General features: G+C 53.5%; 2 long non-coding RNA genes across 6 annotated transcripts in view; one reads left to right on the top strand and one right to left on the bottom strand.

Moving 5' to 3' along the window:
- LOC116661145 overlaps positions 1–18,843 on the top strand; it is a 225,036-nt gene that overhangs the window by 41,631 nt on the left and 164,562 nt on the right. For 4 of the 5 annotated variants that reach the window (XR_004316913.1, XR_004316911.1, XR_004316910.1 and 1 more), the window contains exon 2: positions 15,481–15,849. This is a non-coding gene — a long non-coding RNA (uncharacterized LOC116661145). Of the gene's footprint in view, positions 1–14,370; positions 14,497–15,480; positions 15,850–18,843 lie in introns of those variants that run through there. The other variant, XR_004316909.1, reaches the window with a different exon arrangement.
- On the bottom strand, positions 12,543–18,491 carry LOC116661147. Its single transcript, XR_004316917.1, has 2 exons — positions 18,272–18,491; positions 12,543–14,976 (listed from the first exon to the last, which is right to left on the bottom strand). It is a non-coding gene; the product is annotated as an uncharacterized LOC116661147 (long non-coding RNA).

Raw genomic sequence — 18,843 nt, 5'->3', positions numbered from 1 at the left:
GCAGTAACTATAGAAATGGTATTTCTAGAAACACCAGTAGGAACTGAATGCTGGCTTCTGTGTAACCATCTGTGAAGGGCAGTTTTCTGGGACTTGGTTAAACTCTTGTCATTAGGGTGCTGGCATTACAGTTACTGGTGGCTACAAGCAGCTTCAAGGGTCAGGAAAACAGTAAGAAGCCTTTCGATGCCAAATAGCCAGTCTTTCCTAGGTAAACAGGGTCCCCTCCTGAGGAATGGCTCGGCCAGCTAAGAATCTGGAAATCCACGCTGTGGCCATTCATCACCGTTGACTTCCAACCTACTCCAGAAGTGTCCCAGGCTAGGCAAGAGACTGAGGCACTTTATTTGAAAGCTCCCCCTTCTATTACAAAGCCCAAGAGACAGACCGAAAGAATTTGAAAATAAGGAAAAGTGAGCGTCCAGGAAGGGCTGGACATTCTTTATCAGGAAGTCATGGAGCGTTGGCTCTGGGAGGAATCTCAGAGGTGAGCTGTTGTCCTGGTCCAAAGCATTCATTTTACAGGTGAGAAAGTGCAGGTCTGCGCGGGTGGAGTGCTTAAGATCGTTGGAGACTGGAGCCCAGATTTTCTGGTTGCTGGTTTTGGTTCCTCTCCTTACAGAGATCTCTGTCACCTGCTTGCGGGTGGCCTGCTGGGCACTCGGGTATGGAGGGGCTAGGACCCCTCACCTTGCAACGGGGAACCGTGCAGTCAGAGACACAAGGCACACGGGGTGGTAACGGTGTCTGAGAGCCGCGTGACAGGCACCAGCAGTGTGATGGAGCTGCGCAGCAGAGGAGAGACCTTACTCTTGATGGGCCAGTGAAGCTTTCAAAGAAGGTGGGATTTCGGGCGGGCCATGAGGGCTGTGTGGGGTTTGGATGGGAGGAGAGGAAGGTCATTCTAAGTGGGACAAAGACATATTCAGAAGAGCAGAGCTGGGGCAGTGAAGGAATCTTTGTGAGTCAGAGACCACTTGGCAGAAGCGGTCATTTTCCTGGGATCACAGGATGTTAGAATTGGAAGACACTTCAGCGATCCCGAGGCCCAGTCTCCTCACTTTACTGGTGAGAATATTAGGGCCAGAGAGTTCGAGTGGCTTGGCCAAGGTTACATGGCTACGAAGGGCAGACTGGGGATTGGAACCCTGGCCCGCGACCTCGTATCCAGTACATGTTCTGCTACACCCTGCCCCGAGGGAGGTGATAACAGAGGCAGAGACCACAGACGACCTTGCAGGAGACACAAGACATTTGGTTAAGCACTGAAACATTTGTCTTTGAACTGGGCAGTGACACATGGTCAGAGGGATGAGCTGGTGGTGGCCTGCAGGATGGGTGGGAGGGATTTGAAAAGAGAGACAGGGAGAGACCAGTTAGAGACCGGTTAGAGAGGCCCAGACCTGGACCAGCTTTGAGACAACACGAGAGGAGGTGGTAGCGGAGAGGATGACTGTGAGAGAGACTTGAGCCATCGGCTGCGGGAGAGTCAGGGAACCAGAGAGGATGGAGTCAGACTGTGCTGGAAGTCCAGAGTTGACCAGTTGTCCGTGGAAAAGCACCTTACCCTTTCCCCTTAGCTCCCCACCCATGTGTTCATTCTTTCTTTCAACCAATGCTTTTACGCCTGTGCAAGGTGTTCTGTGTTCACACCAGCCCGCGACCAACTGCATGCGATGCTTCTGTTGTTTTCTTGGGATCTGCCCCCTTGGACTCTTCTTGGTCAGAGTTGTTGTAGAGAATTGAGGCGAAATAAAGGGAACAGCTTGGTTATTGAAAAGAACCTGGTTGTCTGGGAGGGTGTTGAACAGCCACCAAGATTTCCAATGGGAGGAGGATCAAAGTGTCTTGGGAGGGGAGGAGGCGGGCCCTGTGCACGCAGAGGCTCCTGGTCTTTGGGAGAATAAAAGATGCCAGTATGACGGCAACAAAGGGGACTCCTGTGCATCGGGCCCGTGGCCTGAGGGAGTGCTGAGCAGCCTTGGTCCTGGGGCCAGGTGGGCCGCCCTCCAGGAGAGTGGAAGCGCCTTGTGTCCCCCATCAGAATCGGGGCAGGTGTGAGAGCTCCGCAAATCAGAGGGAGGTGCAGAGACCACAGCTTAGAGGATGGAGGGCTGCTGCAGGCAGTGTCTCTGCTCTCTTCCCTTTCATTCTGTCTCAGAGATTCCTACCCCAACCTGATCTTTGAATACCTTTGGTTTGTCCTCTTCTTGGCCATTTTGACTGTTTTTGTCCCAAAGGTTCAGTCTTACCGACTGGACTCTTGAACAAATATGGCAAATAGGTCAAAACACAGGAACCAACGAACAGACTGATTGCAGCACATTGAGAAGTTTTCTCTCCTGCACCAAGGCCGAGCATAACAGTTCTAGGCACACAGGAGACTTCAAAGTGATTTCACTTATTTTTGTTTCTGTCTCCTGATAATGTCGAGTGAAAATAGGGCGGAAGGAGGTCCACAGAGTAGGTTGGGGAAACATGGTCAAAACCTCCAAGTCAAATCGCTTCCCATCCACCTTCCAAAACGCAGAACTGCCCTGAACGCCTTCCGGCTGGCTCCTGTGCCCTCTGCGGGCAGGATGGCTGGGTTCACAGAGGTGTGCTCTGGAAGCCTGGCTCTGCTGCCTTCCAATGTGCATGAACTTGGTAAATTACAGTGGATTCCTCCAGACTTTGTTCTTCACTGGTAGCATCAGTGTGATCCGTGCCTTGCCCAGTCCTAGCAGGACCACTTAGCAAGTCTCCGGCAGAGAGGAGATACGGATCAGGATGAGCTCTGGGTGAGACCAGCACGGCGTTTAGGACCTGGTCTTTAGTTCATGCTGCTGTCTCACTCAGAGCCATTTCCTGTGTAGGATTCTGGGATCAGAGAAGATCAGCCTTGAGAAGTGTGACCTTCAGAAAAGAGGTGACTGTGTGGTGGGGGCTGCCAGCCATGCTCGAGTTCCTCCTGGAGGTCAGCTCCCTCAGCGGGCCGCCTTGTGCCTGGACACCATGGACAGATGCCCGTTTAGATTTTATTACAGGAAGCCCAAGGATGGGGCCATGTGTGGTCAGGGAAGTCATGTCCCAGCAGGAAAGAGTGACCTGTGCAAACGGCGAGCTGAGCCAGGAATGCAGCCCAGGCGTCCTGTCACCCTGCCCCCCACCCCAGGCCTCGGGACCGGGCGGCTTCTTGCTCCCTGTATCCTGGATTGGGCATCTCTGGAGCCAAGGGGGGGACATCAGGGCCTCCGGTGAGCTCACTCTGCTGCTCTGGTCTGCTTGGAGGGCAGCGGTGTCAGAGCTCCAAGGGAAGGGCTTTGCACCCTGGTTTCTCGGAGGCCAGTGGTGGGAACAGGTCCTTCCCCTGGAGACTAGAAGGAGGCAGTGAGCTTTGAGGAGCCTCTGCAGGCATGGCCGGCAAGAGCCACTGAAGCGTTGAAGGAAAGGGAGAGAATGATTTATGAGCAAAACCTAAATGAGCAGAACTTGCCGGCTTGCCCTCGGCACCAGCTGAGGGGCGTGGGAGAACATTCTGCACATATTTCAGAGGCATTGGTGCCAGAGAACTCAGTGGCCCAAACTGGGTGGGAGGGAGGGAGGGGTGATCGGGCTAAAGCCTGTCAAGGAGTCGTTCCCAGAGCGATCAGGAGGCGGCCTCCTCTCCCAGGGACCCCGTCTGCTTGGGCACCTCTCCGGGGCACAGGGCTCAAGGGCTGGTGGATTCCAGGATGCAGACAACAGGGGCCAAGAGAAACAGGCCCAGATCCCTTTTCCTGTGGAGAGATTGGGCAGGAAGCATAAGGCAAGATGGGAGTGAGAACAAGACAAATGGGATGGCCCTGCCTGTGTCCTGTTCTAATTGGTTTTCCAAGAATCCGCATTATCTGTGTGCGTCCTGGCCTCTCCCCGCTTCCCCCGGGCCCCTCCCCGCTTCCCCCGGGCCCCTCCCTGGAACGTCCTCCTCGCCAAAGCCTCTACAGCCTGCACAGCCAAGTTCAACCTCTACCTCCTTCAGGAAGCCCCTCCCAACCTCAAATGCTGTCCTTATGCATCCCTACCCCTTGGAAAGCCACAGTACTAAAGATTCTGAGATGTTCTGTGGTAAATAAAGGAATATTTTGAATATGTTTATCCCAATATTTTGATCTGTTTGATCACAAAAATCTGTGTATATGTAAATATGTTACATGCTGGCTGAAGGCTTCCTCATGGTGGGCCTTGTGTGTATGACCGGCTCCCCCAGTTGCACCCTAAGTGACTCAGTGGCAAAGGCCACACGTGCGGCTTCCTTTGCAATCCCCAGAGCACCTATCAGACCCTCGGTGCTCACAACATTTGGATTTAATTAAAAGGGAAAGCGGAACATTAGCAAGAAAATGAAAAACAAATGACAATACTTGGGAAAATATACAATATACGTAGAATGGAATGATAGCCTGAACAGGGAGAAATTATTGTCAATCAATAAGGAAAACAATGAATGCTGCGAGAGAAACAGGGAAAGAAATCGTAAACGTTCAATTCACTAAGCTTACATACATCTGGATAGATAACCTTATAATAATTAAAAATATGAAAAAATACACCACTTTATCAATTAACCTGGCAAAGAAGCAGCAGTTGGGTTAGTGAGGATACAGGGAAATTAAGCCCTATTTTACGTTATTGGCTTTTTAAAAGTCAGTATTTAACTGTCTTTCAAGGATGTGCTAAAAATGGGAATTTTCCCATCATGAACCATTTATCAAAAATGTGTATTTCTGGTCGTATAATATTCCACAACATGGAGTTTAAAAATGCATTTAGCTGCCATTTTGACTGGGCACTTAGGTTGTTTCCAAGGCCTTGTCTGATCTTAAATTATGACCTGAGGATCAGATTTTAATCAGGTATTAGGTATATTCTGCTGTGTAATAAATCACCCCCAAACTAACTAAATAGTACATAATTCAGAACAACAGTTGTAGTTCAGTCTGGTTTCTGTGGGTTAAGAGTTTGGACAGGGCACAGCGGGGCCACCTGCCTCTGTCCCATGCTTCCCGGAACCTCACCTGGAAGCCTGGCGGCCTGGCTCCGGAATCGCCTGCGGTCTCATTCCCGAGCCTGGCAGAGAGGCCTCGGTGGGGCTGTCGGCTTCCTCCCGTGGCCTGGGCTTCCCCCCAGCATGGCGGCTGGGCCCCCGGGGCAGGCACGAAGGGTATGGTATCAGTTTCCTCTTGCTGCTGTAACAAATTACCACAGACTTCGTGGCTTCACCCACCGCAAACTCATGCTCTTCTTGTCCTGGCAGTGAGAGTCTACATTTTCTTTGCTGAGTCCAGCAATCCCAGCCCCCTTTAACCTTCTGGGTGACTGGCGGCCTGGGGAGGAGTGGTCTTTGGGTTCTGGGAACGGAAGGAAGACAGGGCGCTAGCGGGCCGCCGGGCCTCGAGCACCGCGCTGTCCTCCCAGCTCGCCCGCTCCCCCCGCCTCTTCCTGTGCCTGCATCTTCTGCCTGGAGCACCTCCCGTTCGCTGAGTGGTCGTCGCTTTTCCCTGGTCGTAGGGGCCACCCCAGCAGCTATTGGCCCTGTTCCCTGGGGTCCTTTTCAGGGAGTTAAATCCATTCATCAGAGAGCGAGCACCCCGAAGTCAGTTTGTGTTTGCTGACCAGTCTTGTATCCCCGCTGCTTTGTTTCCATTTTCTGTTTTTTTGGGTTTTTTTGGTCTGTTCCCATGCACTGGTATGAACATATCAAAGATCCAATATTCTATTTTTCCCTCTTTTAAAAAAAATTGAGATAGAGTTGATTTACAATATTATATTAGTTTCAGGTGTACAACACGGCGATTCAAAATTTTTGTAGACACCCCTTGGCTCCTTTGACCCGGTGCCGTCAGACTCAGGCCCAGGAACACGCCCTTGCTGTCCACTGCTGCGTGCTGGCTAATTCCTGCAGTTCTTCCAGTGTGCAGCTTCTCTCCTTCCCTGCTGGACACAGCATATCCCCAGCTGGGTTCCTGAACTCTAGTCATCGTCCTAGCAACCAGGAGAGAGGGTGCGGTCAGCTTCGGAGGGGGCACCTCTGGCCTCGTGGGGGAGAGGGGACCGGTGTCACTGAGGTGCGAGCTCTTAATGGGGAAGGGTGGCCGTCTCTGCAAGGCCCAAGGCTCTGCAAGGGCAGGAAGCCTTCAGGGGCAACGTCTTCCGTCAGGAAGGACCTGTTTTTGCAGGATCCCAGGTTTTGCCCACCAGGGATCTCCCTGTCGTGTAAGAGACCTGTGGCTGAGCGCTCAAATGTTTCTGAGCTCTGGGGCTCTGACAGTTAGCTGCATCTGTTATGCCGCTGCGGGGTGCAAGGGCCTCCCTCCAAGGCCCTCTAGCTCACACATGTAGCCGTTAGTGGCCCTGGTCTCTGTCCCTTTGCAGGGCAACGCTGCGACTTAGCAGAAACTAGCCAACTTTGCTGTCTTGGTGAGCATTAGTCTTCCATATTTAAAAAATGCCACAGCAGTCCTCTCTCCGGGGACACTCCCCAGGGACCACTGGCCATATCTTCAGTGATCTGAGCTGTCATCCTGTGCCAGGGACCGTGTGTGCCTCACCTATCAACAAGGATGGTGGTGGGCCGGGGAGGAGGGGTGGGATCCAGTCCCAAAGCCTTATCTTTTTCTTCTTGGACCACTCCTGGGGCTGCTTATGTTAGCAGTGTCCTCAGAGGAGCGGTTGCCAAGAAGGATGAGAGAAAATGAGGAGGGAGCTGGGGAGGCCAGGGGAGGCTGGGGGAGCAGCCAGCCTGTAATGTCGCTCTGTCCCCCAGCGAAGGGGGAGGGAAGTGGGGGAGGTTAGGTGGAAGCTTCTCAGTCCGCAGGAAGGCTCTAAGAGAGTTCAGCAGGACCCCAGGGGAATTTCCAGTCAAAGTAGCTTGTCAGAGGTGTCCCGTGTCTCCCAGGTGCAGCCCTGCTTACAGTCCCCGCCCTTTGCTGGGAACAGCCGGAGGGAAGCGTGGCCTCAGAGCGAAGGTAGGGATGGAGTTCAGAGAGGGCAGGTGGGGTTGTCGGTCAGTTATGCTCCCACCTCTGGAGATAGGAGAGGTGCGTTTCCGTGGTTCCCACAGGGACCATGCCATTCAGATCTCTGGAATCTCTCTTGTCCAGGTCAGAGGCTGGACTGGCACCACCTTCGCTGCTCTACAGGTCCTAACACGGGGGTCGTGCCCTTGCCTCGGTCTTCATCCTGAGCCCCCAGTGCTGTGTTGGCAGCCTGCTGTATTTGGTCTGTGCCGTCATTTGATTTGTTATAGGCTGTGTTTTAATTTGAGAATTTTCACTGCGTAGGAAGCCTGGAGGTAAGAAATTGTTTTGTTTATATTCTTTCTAAAATCTGAATGCAAATCGATCAGTTTTGTCAAAGTTTGTCTCTTTTTGTAATTGCATACAGAGCTAAAGAAGTCAAATCATGTTTTCAACATGTTGCCCAAGTTCACGAGTTCATTCTATGTATTTTCAATCTTCCAAGTTACTGCTGGATGCAATTTTACCAAATATTTCACCTCTATGTAACACAAGTTGCCATTTTCCCAGCCTCCACCTACTGTCCAGTTTCAAAACCCAACGCTGTATCTCTTCACTGTTTGTTGCAGCAGAACCCCGTTTCTGCGCCAGTAGGCATCAATCTGGATGTCATTAAATCACTGTCTCAGGAACAGTGCATCACAGTCACACAATCTCAAGCAACAATGAGCATCGATTTAGCTCGTGCCTCTCTGAGTGAGCTGGCGCAGGCTGCACCTGTTGGGGCAGCTCTGCTTCACGTGTCTCTCCTCCTTCTCTTGGGACCAGCAGGCCAGCGTGGCGGGTTCTTTACAAGGTGATGGCAGAGGCACAGGAGAACAGGTTCCATTGTATAAACGCTTCTTAAGCCCTTGGTTACTTTGCACTTGCTACCCTTCCATTGGTCAGAAGGGGTCCCACGGCTGTGCCCAAAGCCCAGGGGCAAGGATGTGTACTCTGCCCATGGAGATGCAGAGAGGACAGAGAAGCAGAATTTCTGAACAATGATCTCTCCTGCCACGGGTGTAATTAATACCATCTTTGTTGCAAACCATGTTTCCATTTTCTTGTTTAGAGGTCAATTTTGCTTTCAGAGATTTTTGCAGTAAAAGAAAGGAAGATTTTCTACAACCTGAAGGCTAATTTTTATAAACACTTGTGAGGCTAACTTTCAACAACTTTTTGAGTCTCTATGAATAGACTAAGACTGAAGGTAAAGAGGTGGTCGGCACATTCTGTGCCCGAGGAGAATGGTTTCCTTGTTACAGTTCCACCTGTGTTCCCGTTGCCTCTCAGGGCTCCGGGGAATGTCCTCAAGAACTCTGGAACTCCGCCCAGCCCCTGAACGCCCCCGGAGCAGGTGCACAGGGCTTTCGTTCCGGCGCAGGCGACCTCCTCTTCTTGAAAGTTATTGTTTATTGACCGCTGACTCTGTGCCAAGTGCCGTCGTCATCGTGGTGCTGTGAGGTCGGCATTATTACTGCCCTCACCATCATCATCTCTTCTGGATGTATGAGCGATGTGCCTTAAATCTCCCGGCAAAGTAAGAGGAATTTGAGCTTGAGATTTGTCCTCTCTGACTCCAAAGTCAGGGCTTCTGTCCTAGTCGATCAGGGCTTCCTTTTCGTTGGAATCCTGCCTCTACCTCCTCTTCCATCAAAACAGGGACATCTCTACCACCAAGAGGCTCTTAAGATCCCAGTGCAAGCAACAGAAACTGCTAACTCAAAAGAACTTGACCACAGACCATGATCAGAGGTGGAAATGGTGTTGGGAGGTTAGCCTAACCTGAGGAGGTACGGTCAGCCGTGGACCGGCGGCCCAGCTTGCCAAGGGCACGCGCCCCTGCGACTCTGCTCTGTGCTGAGGAAGCGGCAGTGGCAGAGAGTCCCTCCCCGCCAGATGCTCCCTTTCCTCTCCTTTCTGACAGTAAGAGCTGCTTCAGCAGGCTCTGCCTTGCAGGGCGGGGCAGGGGGTCACGGGAGGAGGGGTGGTGAAGGATTTACTGTCCAGTGAACAAAGGCCAAGAGACTCCCTTCTGGAAGTGTCGTCTGGGGTCTCAGGCCGGCTGCACAGAGCAACCCAAGCAGAAGCCTCGGGACCACCCCGTTCTGGCACCGTGCTCTGTGCTGCCTTCCTCTTGACTCCGTGACCCTGCCCGCCGTGGGCTGCCCGCCACCCTGCTCAGCATCACCGGCTGGCCTCTGTCTGGGTGGTAAACTTTATAGCTCCATCTCCGAGGGATTTGTTCTCATTTCAGGGTTGGAAGCTCCTCACCTTCAAATTACACAGTCAATTTCTGGAGAAGAATAAGATAATGGATCTGAAATTGCTGTGACTGAAAAGGGAGAAGAAAGAAGAGAGTACAAGGCACCCCCAGCACGGCGAGCCCCATGCCCAGCGGGCGTTCACAGACATAGAGGGAGCTGGACTGGCCAGAAAAAGTGGAGACGGAGAGGGGGATTTCTAATTTAGAAGCGGCCCTTCCTGTGGGCATGGATGAACTGGGGACCATGGGGAATCTGAGCTCATGATCCCCGAGAGCTGATAGCAGCTCATGGCAGCAAGCTCAGGGCCTTGCGGCTCCCTGCAAGGAAACTCAGGTACAGAAGCATCTCACAGGTTAGAAGCTCACCTAGAACCTCCCTTCCCTGCTGCCCGCCTCTCTCCATCTGATGCTTCATCCTCTTTGACAATCAGCTTGTCTTCTGCCCTCTGGTTGGACACAGCCAATCACGCTAAACTCATTCTGTTCTAAGACAGAGCTTTCTCGCCTTGGGCAGGTCTGCGCTGTTTCACCAACACCACCCTTCCTGATCCGCTGTGCTCCGTCTAGAAGAGGAGTTAAAGCCTTGTGAGCAGAGTCTGGAAGTAAAGAACGTACTGAGAAGGGAGAAAGGATTTATAGTGTTTCCCTGTGTGGAGAGAGTCGGAGGCAGAGGAGGGCAGAAGGCTACTGGGAGGAGATGCTCAGAGGATGCGGTCAGCCGGATGTGGGCTCTGAGACCCTGCACGGATGCACGAGCCCCAGATGTCCTAACTGCTCTTTGAATAAATGGCAGCCGCCGGCAAGAGGCTGAATTTCCTCGCATGAGGGTTTACACGGCCTTGCCTGGGCTCTGGAACAGTTACCCCCAATGCTCAGGAAGTCAGAAGTGATGGGGTAGAAGGGAGACTGAGAGGGGAGCAGTGGGGACAAGAAAGGAAGGAGGGAGAGGGGAAAACACAAAGGCAGGAAGTGATTCCCGGAGACTGAGTTTAACACAGGGAGTGGCAGTGAGTGTGGGCAGACAGGGAGAAGGCGTGACCAATCAGAGATGAGAGGGCAGAGGAGGAGAGGGGGGTGACTGGAAGGCTGTCCAGGGCAGTGGCGTCTGTAGCAGTGCTGACATGGCTCCAGGTCCTCGGCTCCGAGCTCTACGATGCTCTTCTTCTGAGCGACCTGGCTCGTCCAGGAATAGACCCAGACCCCCAGGCTGGCAGAGGGAGGTGGGGACATTTCCGATGTGCCTGACACGATCCCTGAGCACTCCTGTAAGACGGCTGCTGGCTGGGGGGCCTGGGGCAGAACTGCTGAGCAATGTCACTTGATGATCGTGCCAGTCTTGCTGCGTGTCACCACCCTGGCCTCTCCTTCCTGTCACAGAGGTGGATGGTGGGCCGAAAGGTGGGCCCTCACCTCCCTAGCTGGAGCCCTGCAGTGACCATCCTTCCAGCCCTGACGCCAGGCAGCGGGCGGTCCCACTGGGGACCTGGGAGGGGAGGGGAGGAGCACGGTGCACATGGGCAGGTGGGGCCCAGTTCTTGCCGCATCTGGATCCACTTACGAGATAGGAGAGAGATTCCAGGCTCACGTCCCGTTCCAGGGTTTGGGAAGAGAGACTGGGGCGGTTGTGTGGGTTATGGACCAGGGTGTCTTGGAACTGGGCCTGATGTGAAGTTTGTTTTTTCATTTTCATCAGTGAAACTGGTTTGCAAAAATGTTTCCTAAACTCTGAAGAGCTGTTTATTATTACCCCATCCTCATTGTGAGCCATGGGGAACGTCCCCACTTTAAAGAAAGGAGACAAGTGCTGGAGTGGGTCCCAGGGTGGTGCAGTGAGACTCCAAACCCAGTGCTCCCTCCACCGCAGTGTATGAGCAGCTGCTCCCTTGAAGACTCCGGACCGATTTGTCCTGGGCCTTTGGTGGCTGGAGGAGCGGGCAGGACATGGCTTTCCCGCCCCTTGGAGGTCTGCCCACTTGACCTGTGGAGCTGCGTGGAGTAAAGGAAGAAAAGCATTCACTCTCCGTCTCCCACCTGCGAGAGGACAGCCACCAGGTGCTCAGTGCACGTCCAGTGTCTCACTCTTGCTGGGGCTCCTGTACCAAGGAAGGTACACTCTGGGCCCATTAAAAAGATCAGAGAAGACCCGCTTCTTACAGGAAACTCTGGGCCAGGGGAGAAACTCCGGGCCAGCGGCACGTTGCAGGCTGCCGTGGAGGGAATCTGGTTGTCTTGCAATAATCCTAGACTCTCCCCTGCCCAGCACGGCCACACAGTCAGGTCCCCGGAAACTTGGGTTGGTAGGGTCCCAGTCTAACCTTGAGGTTTTCACTTTGTGCAAGGACTGTAAGATTTGTTGCAGGAGATAGAAACTGAAAACTAGTTCTGTCTCACAGTCTAGTAGATGGACCAGAGGTCATGGACCTGCAGTCACAGGTGTGCACAGGCGTGGAGGGAGAGGAGCAGACATGGTGCTGTGTGGGACAAAGGAGGGAGGCACGCTGGGCTGGAGAGAGAGAAATCAGGGAGGGCTTCCCGGGAGAGGTGGCGAGCAGGGTGACATTTGGGATCTGCACAGAGCTTCACAGTTTACACGACTTTTGCATACATTACTTTGCTGCACAAGGTTATGGTAGCAAAGTTGGTGAAACAGAGAAACAAACACCAGCCCACTGCTGAGCTCATAAATGCATACAATGTACGGGGAAGCAATCTGATGCTTTCAGAATTCAAAATTCTAGGAGTTTATGCTGCAAACACACTGACATCTGTGGGCACATGGACGGGAACAAGAGACCCATTATCACAATGTTAGTAGCAGCAAAAGCCTGAAAATAGCCCAAAGGTTCACCCCTCGAGATCAGATTGTGAATTACAGGACATCCATGGAATGGAACCCCATGCAGCCATTAAAAAGAATAAGGCAGCTCTGTATGTGTTGTTATTAAAGCCGTCTCCAAGATGGAATGTTAAGGAAAACACAGAGCAAGGCAAAGTGTGGCAGGTACAGTGTATTCTCCTGCGTGTAACAATTGGGCACACGTGTTTATAGAGGAACAAGAAATTTCCAGAACGATACACAAAGTACTGTTAACAGTGGTTGCTTCTGGGGAAGTAGGCTTGAGGGTCAGGGGTGGGAGTGGACTGTGAGAGCATTTTCGGTGATTGTGAAATGGACCGTATAGCTGGGAGGGTGCACTGAACACATGAGCTATCTGAGAAGTAATTAGAAAGCATAGCAGACAATGCGTTTTGTGTAATAAATTCTTGCAGTCTGAATTTTATACCATTCGCATATAGGAGTATGTTACTTTTCCAATTTAAAACAACCTCCATGAGGCAGACAAGAGCGTCTTCTCCCATCCCGTCTTCTCAGGACCAGGGGGGCAGGATGCTTGGCGGGAAGGCCTGGCGCGTGCACAGGGCCCGCGGGGAGAGGGGCAGTGCTGAAGGCTGCGCGGAGGCCAGGGGGATGGGGCGGGAGCGGGGAGCCAGGCTCGGTGCTGCGCCGGGATTTCCAGGCCATGTATGGGGTTCGTTAGCTTTGGAGGACTTATCCAAGGTCTGGGGGAGTGATGGCATCCAAGCCCTACAGGGAGGAAGGAAAATCAAGCACTCCGGTGGTCAGCTCGTCTGCCAGCCCGGCAGAGCAGCCCAAGCGAGGGCCGGGGAAGGGGCTGGCTTCCCCCTCAGCGAGGGCAGCGCCTGCTACCTGGGCTCCGCACTGACCCCGCTGGGGGCATCCTGTCCCCATTTTACAGGTGAGGAGACTGACTCTCAGGGCGAGCAGGTAACTCGCTCGAGGCCACGCGGCTGGTCCTTGGCAGGGGGGGATCGGACGCTGTGTTGGCTGGGTTACGAAGCCTGTGCACGACTCTGCAGCCCGCCCGCCCCCCCACTTTGTCTGATGCCGCTAGTGGTCAGGTGGACAGTCCCGCGTGTCACTCTGGGGGCTTCTGCTCCTCTCGTCTTCCTGGGGCACTGGCCACGGCACTAGGACAGATGTGGAGCGGACACCAAGGTGGAAGTGCGTGACTCGGAGGCACCTGGCTCCCCCTGGTCCCTTCACCTGCCCTCCGTCGGTCACGGGGGCCTCCCCGAGCCTGAGAAAACAGCACGGCTACGGAGCAGCATTTGAGAGCTGGGCCTCCCGGAGCACGGCCTCGGTGGGGTGGGCTTGGGAATCAGAGCCCTGGGCCCTCCCTGGCTTCTCTCTAACCTGTGGGCCTCAGAGGGGCCTTGGGCAGACCTCTGTGCCTGTGCCCAAGCTCTGCTGGGTATCTACTCAGACGTGGCTTCGAGGACAGCCTTGCTCTCACTCCTGCCTCCTCGAGTCACACTGGTTTTAATTCTGTCTTGCACATCCCACTGACGAGCACCGTTTCCTGGTGTCTGACAAAGACTCCATAGCAAAATTTGGCCAGAAATCTGCCAAAAAAAAAAACAAAAAAAAAAAAAAAAAACAGAGAAAGAAAGAAAAAAAAGGAAAGAAAGGAAAGAAAAAAAGAGCAGATGATGCAGGGTGGCCTGGGCTCGGCCCGCCCCCATTTGTGCAAAGGCAGAGTGATGCCAGCCATTCCGCCAGAGTCTTTGCAGAACTGGTGACGAGCGTGGCTGTTTTACAGTCTCCATCTGGTTGTGCGCTGGCTGAGATGGCGGGTGGGTTGGTTCTGGTGAAGCCACGGGCTGTGATAGAGGCCTGCAGGACTGCCTTCCTTTTCTGAGGGCTTGAGGGGAAGCGCCAATGCAATAATCCTGATTTATATCTCTAGCCAACCCCTGAGCACAGCCCCAGGCCCTGACAAAAGCAATTCTCCCTTGGACAGAAACGGCTGGGACGCTGGCCAGCTCGTGCCTGTACTGAGCATTCTTCACCTCGACAGGACGGAGCTGCATGAGTATTTCACCTTCACGATCTTGGCCACGGCCGGGGGTTTGCAGAGCTGTCTAAATCCAGTTTATCAGCAGGAGTAAATGCCCTCAGACTTAAAAAGTGGGAAACAGAACTTGGCTCCGTCGGGCCGATGATTTATGGAGGCACAGCGAGGTGGGAACGGACGAGGGGGGGGATATGAGGTCCGCGGGGCTCCGCTCACAGCCAATGGAAGAGCAGCGTGCACCGTCAGGGGAGATCAGATTCCGAGATACGTTTCCTCCCGTGAAGGACATGGCGTCTGGTATCCATCACATGGTGGGGACAGAGGAACTCTGCAGGTACTCGGCTGCCTTTGGGGTGCTCGAGGTGTGGGATGGGCTTGAATGGGGCCCAGGGCTGGATCTGCAAGAACTGTGGCCTTCAGGTTGTAGATCCCGTCCCCTGGCTCCCGCAGGACCCACTGGGCCTGGCTTCCCGCAGCCTGGTGGGCCTTGTCCTTCCGTCCTCCTGCAGCTCCTGGAACTCCGTTCTGTCCGTAAATCATCTCAGCGTGAGGTCCACATAGTGTCCTCTCCCCCCACAGTGACTACTGTGTGGCCCAGTCGTATCAGTAGTCTTCCTTCTTGTCCGTTTTGCCCTGTGTTCTGTCTCGGTGGCATCTGAGTGCTCACCCCCACTTCCTGCAGGTAGAATCTCAAAGAATAGGCAGGTGCTTGAGACCATGGGACCCGGAGTCAGACTGTCTGGGCCGGCATCCCTGCTCCTTCAGAGCTGTGTGATTTAGCTGAGTTTTCTTCCCCATGCCTTAGTTTTCTCACCTGTAATATGGGGACAATGATTGTGCAGTTAAACCCATTATTGGGAGAATTAAATGGAACGGTAACTTAGGGTCTGACACATGGTTGCTGTTCATTACACCGTCTCATCGGAATGACGATGGTGATGGTGACGGTGAGGGTGAAGATGAGACAAGCATGGCTGTGGAGTTGCTAAAATACTGTGAATAGGTGACTGTTTTATTTTTATTTACTTATTTTTTAAGATTGAAGTACAGTCAGTTACCATGTGTCAGTTTCTGGTGCACAGCGCAGTGCCCCCGTTATGCATATACCTACGTGCATTCGCTTTCATATTCTTTTTTATTAAAGGTTATTACAAGGTATTGAATATGGTTTCCTGTGCTATACAGAAGGAATTTGTTTTTAAAAACCTGTTTTTATATATAGTAGCTAACATTTGCAAATTTCAAACTGTTTTAAACTGCAAACCTTTTTGCAGGTTTTATAACTAATATGTCCTTTGCTTTTTTTTTTTTTTTGTAGTTTTGGATAATCAGCACCAGGGCCTCCTCTCAGCTGCTCTCTGGGCTCAGTGCAGTGAAAAGAACAGGCACTTTGGAGTCACACGGGCCTGGAAATGAACTGTAATCATGAGTAGATCACTTTATCCCTTGGAGCCTCAGTTTCTACATCTGTGAAATGGGAGCAAGGATGGTGACTTTAAGTGACTGTGGGTGGATTGGCTGAGATAACGTGTCCAGATGGCAGACTACAGTAGAGACATGGTGAGCACCCTTGTACTAGTTTCCTGGCCCCTCCCTTGCTCCATAAGGTCTCGGCTCCATCTACCGAAATCCTCTTTCTTTCTCAAGATCTGTTTGAGACCTGCTTCTGCCAGAAATTCTCGCCCAGGTAAGTGTCCTTAATACCTTTCTAGCCTGAGGCTGCTGAGTTGGAGATGCCAGGTCACATCGGCCTGCAGGGCTGGAGTACCGTTGCCTAGGGTTTTGTAAGCTTGAGACTGATTCCCTTAGACCCATAGAATTTGCCCAGAAGATGTAATTCACTTCCCAGCTAGAATGAACCACTCTTTGAAGGCTGTTTTCTGTCTCAGCCACATTGATGGGTCTTGCTCGCGCAGAGCCTGACAAACGGTAGGCCCTTTAAGTGATTGCTGAGTGAAGGAAGGAGTGCACGATGCTCTAGGGAGGCGGAGGGGACCCTGTGCGATTCAGAGAGGAGCCCCTCCCTGCTCTGGAGGAAGCTCTTACCCAGCACCAGCCCGAAGTGATGTTGGATCGGCTCAGGTCTCCAGAGTGTGGCTCTGTAAACAAGGGGAAAAAAACCCTTTCTGATCAGCCTGTTCTGTTTGGATTGGCAGAAGGTTTCCAGTTGGAATTAGAGCCTCGGACGCGAATGTCAGAGTCATTCCACATGAGTGGAAGGATTGTTGGCTCAGCCTCTGACTTTGATGTGGAGCATCTGGGCCTGGGGGTGCGACTTCAAGACAGGAGCGAGGAAGGACACAGAGGGACTGCTTGCGTTTGAAACTCCCAGGTCCTTCTCAGGTCACTCCTGTTGGCCGGGCATTCTGACCTGCCTAGTGTGGCCAGGGGTCAGGAAGAGCGGGTTCTAATCTGGGCTATGTTACTGGCTAGCTGTGTGACCTTAGGGGGGTTGCTTTACCTTTCTGGGCTTCTGTTTCCCCATCTGTAAAATGACAGGGTAGATTAGATGATGTCTTCTCATTGTTCTATGAAATTTTTTGTTAGTCTGCAGCTTTTGTCGCATCCTGGCCGGGAGGCACTGACATTTCTGATGGATGTTGAAGAGTTGGGGGAAGTGGGAGGAGATTAAGAAACGGAGCTGTAAAATGTGCCCTGAAACGGAACCAGGGCTTCCCCCCCGCCACCCCGGTCCTGAGCACTGTAACTACCTCCTCCTTTGCTTTTGCAAGTCGCCTCCCTGCCCCCAAAGAGGACCCTGTGGGAGATGACCGCGTGTGTGGAGGATGCCTGGGTGCCCCTTTATCTGCAAGCCTGGGTTTTCTCCTCTGCGCCGGGAGGCATCCACCACCTCCCTTACTTGGAGGCGGTGAGGACTGAGAGAAGTCGAACGTGCGCTGTGCCCTGGGAAGTGTCAGGCACCACATAAATGTGAGGAGTTGCGATCACCGCACAGAGCGGGTCCCGCTGGAGAGAACAAGGCAAACTGTGCCCTACCAGGCGGCCCTGTCTTCCCTGAAGATGTCTCCATGCAAGGCATGCTTCTCCTGCTGTCGGTCAGGGACCTGCCTGCTTTGGCTTCTCCTGCCCCTCTAACAGAAACGCTGCCTGTCTGAGTCTTTATTTCTTCGCATCCTTTCCCACTGGGGCAGGAAAGCACTTTGGGCTCATCCTGCCTAACGTGGGCAGCAGTGTCTCCAGGCCTTAGAATGAGCAGACCTGTCTCTCTAGGCCTGGAGCAGAGAGGGCAGGAGAGGCTGCGCTGGGAGCAGAGGCCAGGGACTGGGGTCAGGACGATGCCGTCTTTCATGACCCCGGCAGAGCTGCAGGTCCAGAGGGAAGGGCACTGTTCCTGGGTTTTGGTGTCACCATGTTAACTGAAAGTTTGAAGAGGCCTCAGATAACAGAGTCCAGCTTCCCTCTTGGACTTAAGAGGGAGGGTCTTGCCTGAAGTCACCCGCTAGTTTAAACCGGCGCGGGGAGCAGGACTCAGTCTCTGGACTGGTTCTAGCCTCCTGCTCGGGTACCCATGGATTGTTCTCTTCTTCTTTCATTGACTCCCCAACCCTCCCCTCACCCTTGTCCTTTGGCTCCCTTTTCTGGAACCCATTTGCTGTAGCTCTCAGAATGGAAAAGTTTTCTGAATTTCTCGGGCAGGCAGGCTGCTTGGTAGGGCTGGGTGACCTCAGAGCAGCTGGGGCATGTTCTCAGGACGTCAGATCACAGAGGCATCCAGGGCACCTGCTCACTGCATCAGCCTCTTCCCAGAAACCCTAGACGCGACAGCCAGAGAGCCGCCCACAAGGCCCGTGGCCGAGGGGTCAGAGGTATCCCTGGTGACCTGGGTTCTGTGGGGGCAGGTGCCCATCACCCTCCTCCCCCTCCCTCGCTGATGCGGAAGTGGGGCTGGTGTGTGCTGGACACCCACAACACAAGTGTGGGCCAGGATCTCCCTCCCTGCATCCACCCTGTCCCACCCCTGCTGTCATGCCTCCTTAGGGGCGTTCTGTCTACTTGGCAGCCACTTCCAGAATCACCCCGATAGCGCTGGCCCATGTTCAAGTGCCCAGTTCAGCCCAGTACCGCGTTGGCCTGTTGGAGGAACTCACCATGAGTAGATGTCACCCTCTGGCAATAGCTGACGCTGTTTATTCAGATGAGAACAATTTTCTCTCCCTTGCACTTTCAACAAATTCGACCTCAAGGCTCCCCTGCCCCACACTGCTCTGCTGCCAAAAACAAGAAAAGGCAGGAGGAGGAGGTGCAGGGTGGGGGACCATCTGTGCTAAGTGAGCTGTCAGCCGGGCCCGGGGGCTCCTGGGTCTGGGGTGTCTCATGGCCCAAATGGGGCAGTCTGCCGCTAATGGGAAAGGGAGCTGTTTTATTTCCTAATCACTCTGAGAGATAACTGCTCAGGGCCTGTGGGAGAGGCCTCCGGAGGAGCGGCTCACCAGCCGCCCGGTGCTGTTCCTCCTCCGGGCGGGGCCTCAGGGCCGTGTCTGTGATGTGTGATGTGTCAAAACGCACACGTCGGGATCCAGTGTGCAGGCACACCCTCGCTCGAGCACGGCTCCCTGTTGTTGTTCTGTGACCTTTCCCCTATGGGACAGTGACTACCCTCGGCGGGGGGGCTGCTGGCTCATCGCCCTCCCCACGAGGAGAGGTCTGCAGCGTCACTTTC

This window comes from Camelus ferus, chromosome 33, assembly GCF_009834535.1.
Source record: "Camelus ferus isolate YT-003-E chromosome 33, BCGSAC_Cfer_1.0, whole genome shotgun sequence".
Taxonomy (NCBI): Eukaryota; Metazoa; Chordata; class Mammalia; order Artiodactyla; family Camelidae; genus Camelus; species Camelus ferus.
Note: the sequence above shows the minus strand (reverse complement) of the source record. Positions and strands in the feature narration are given on the sequence as shown.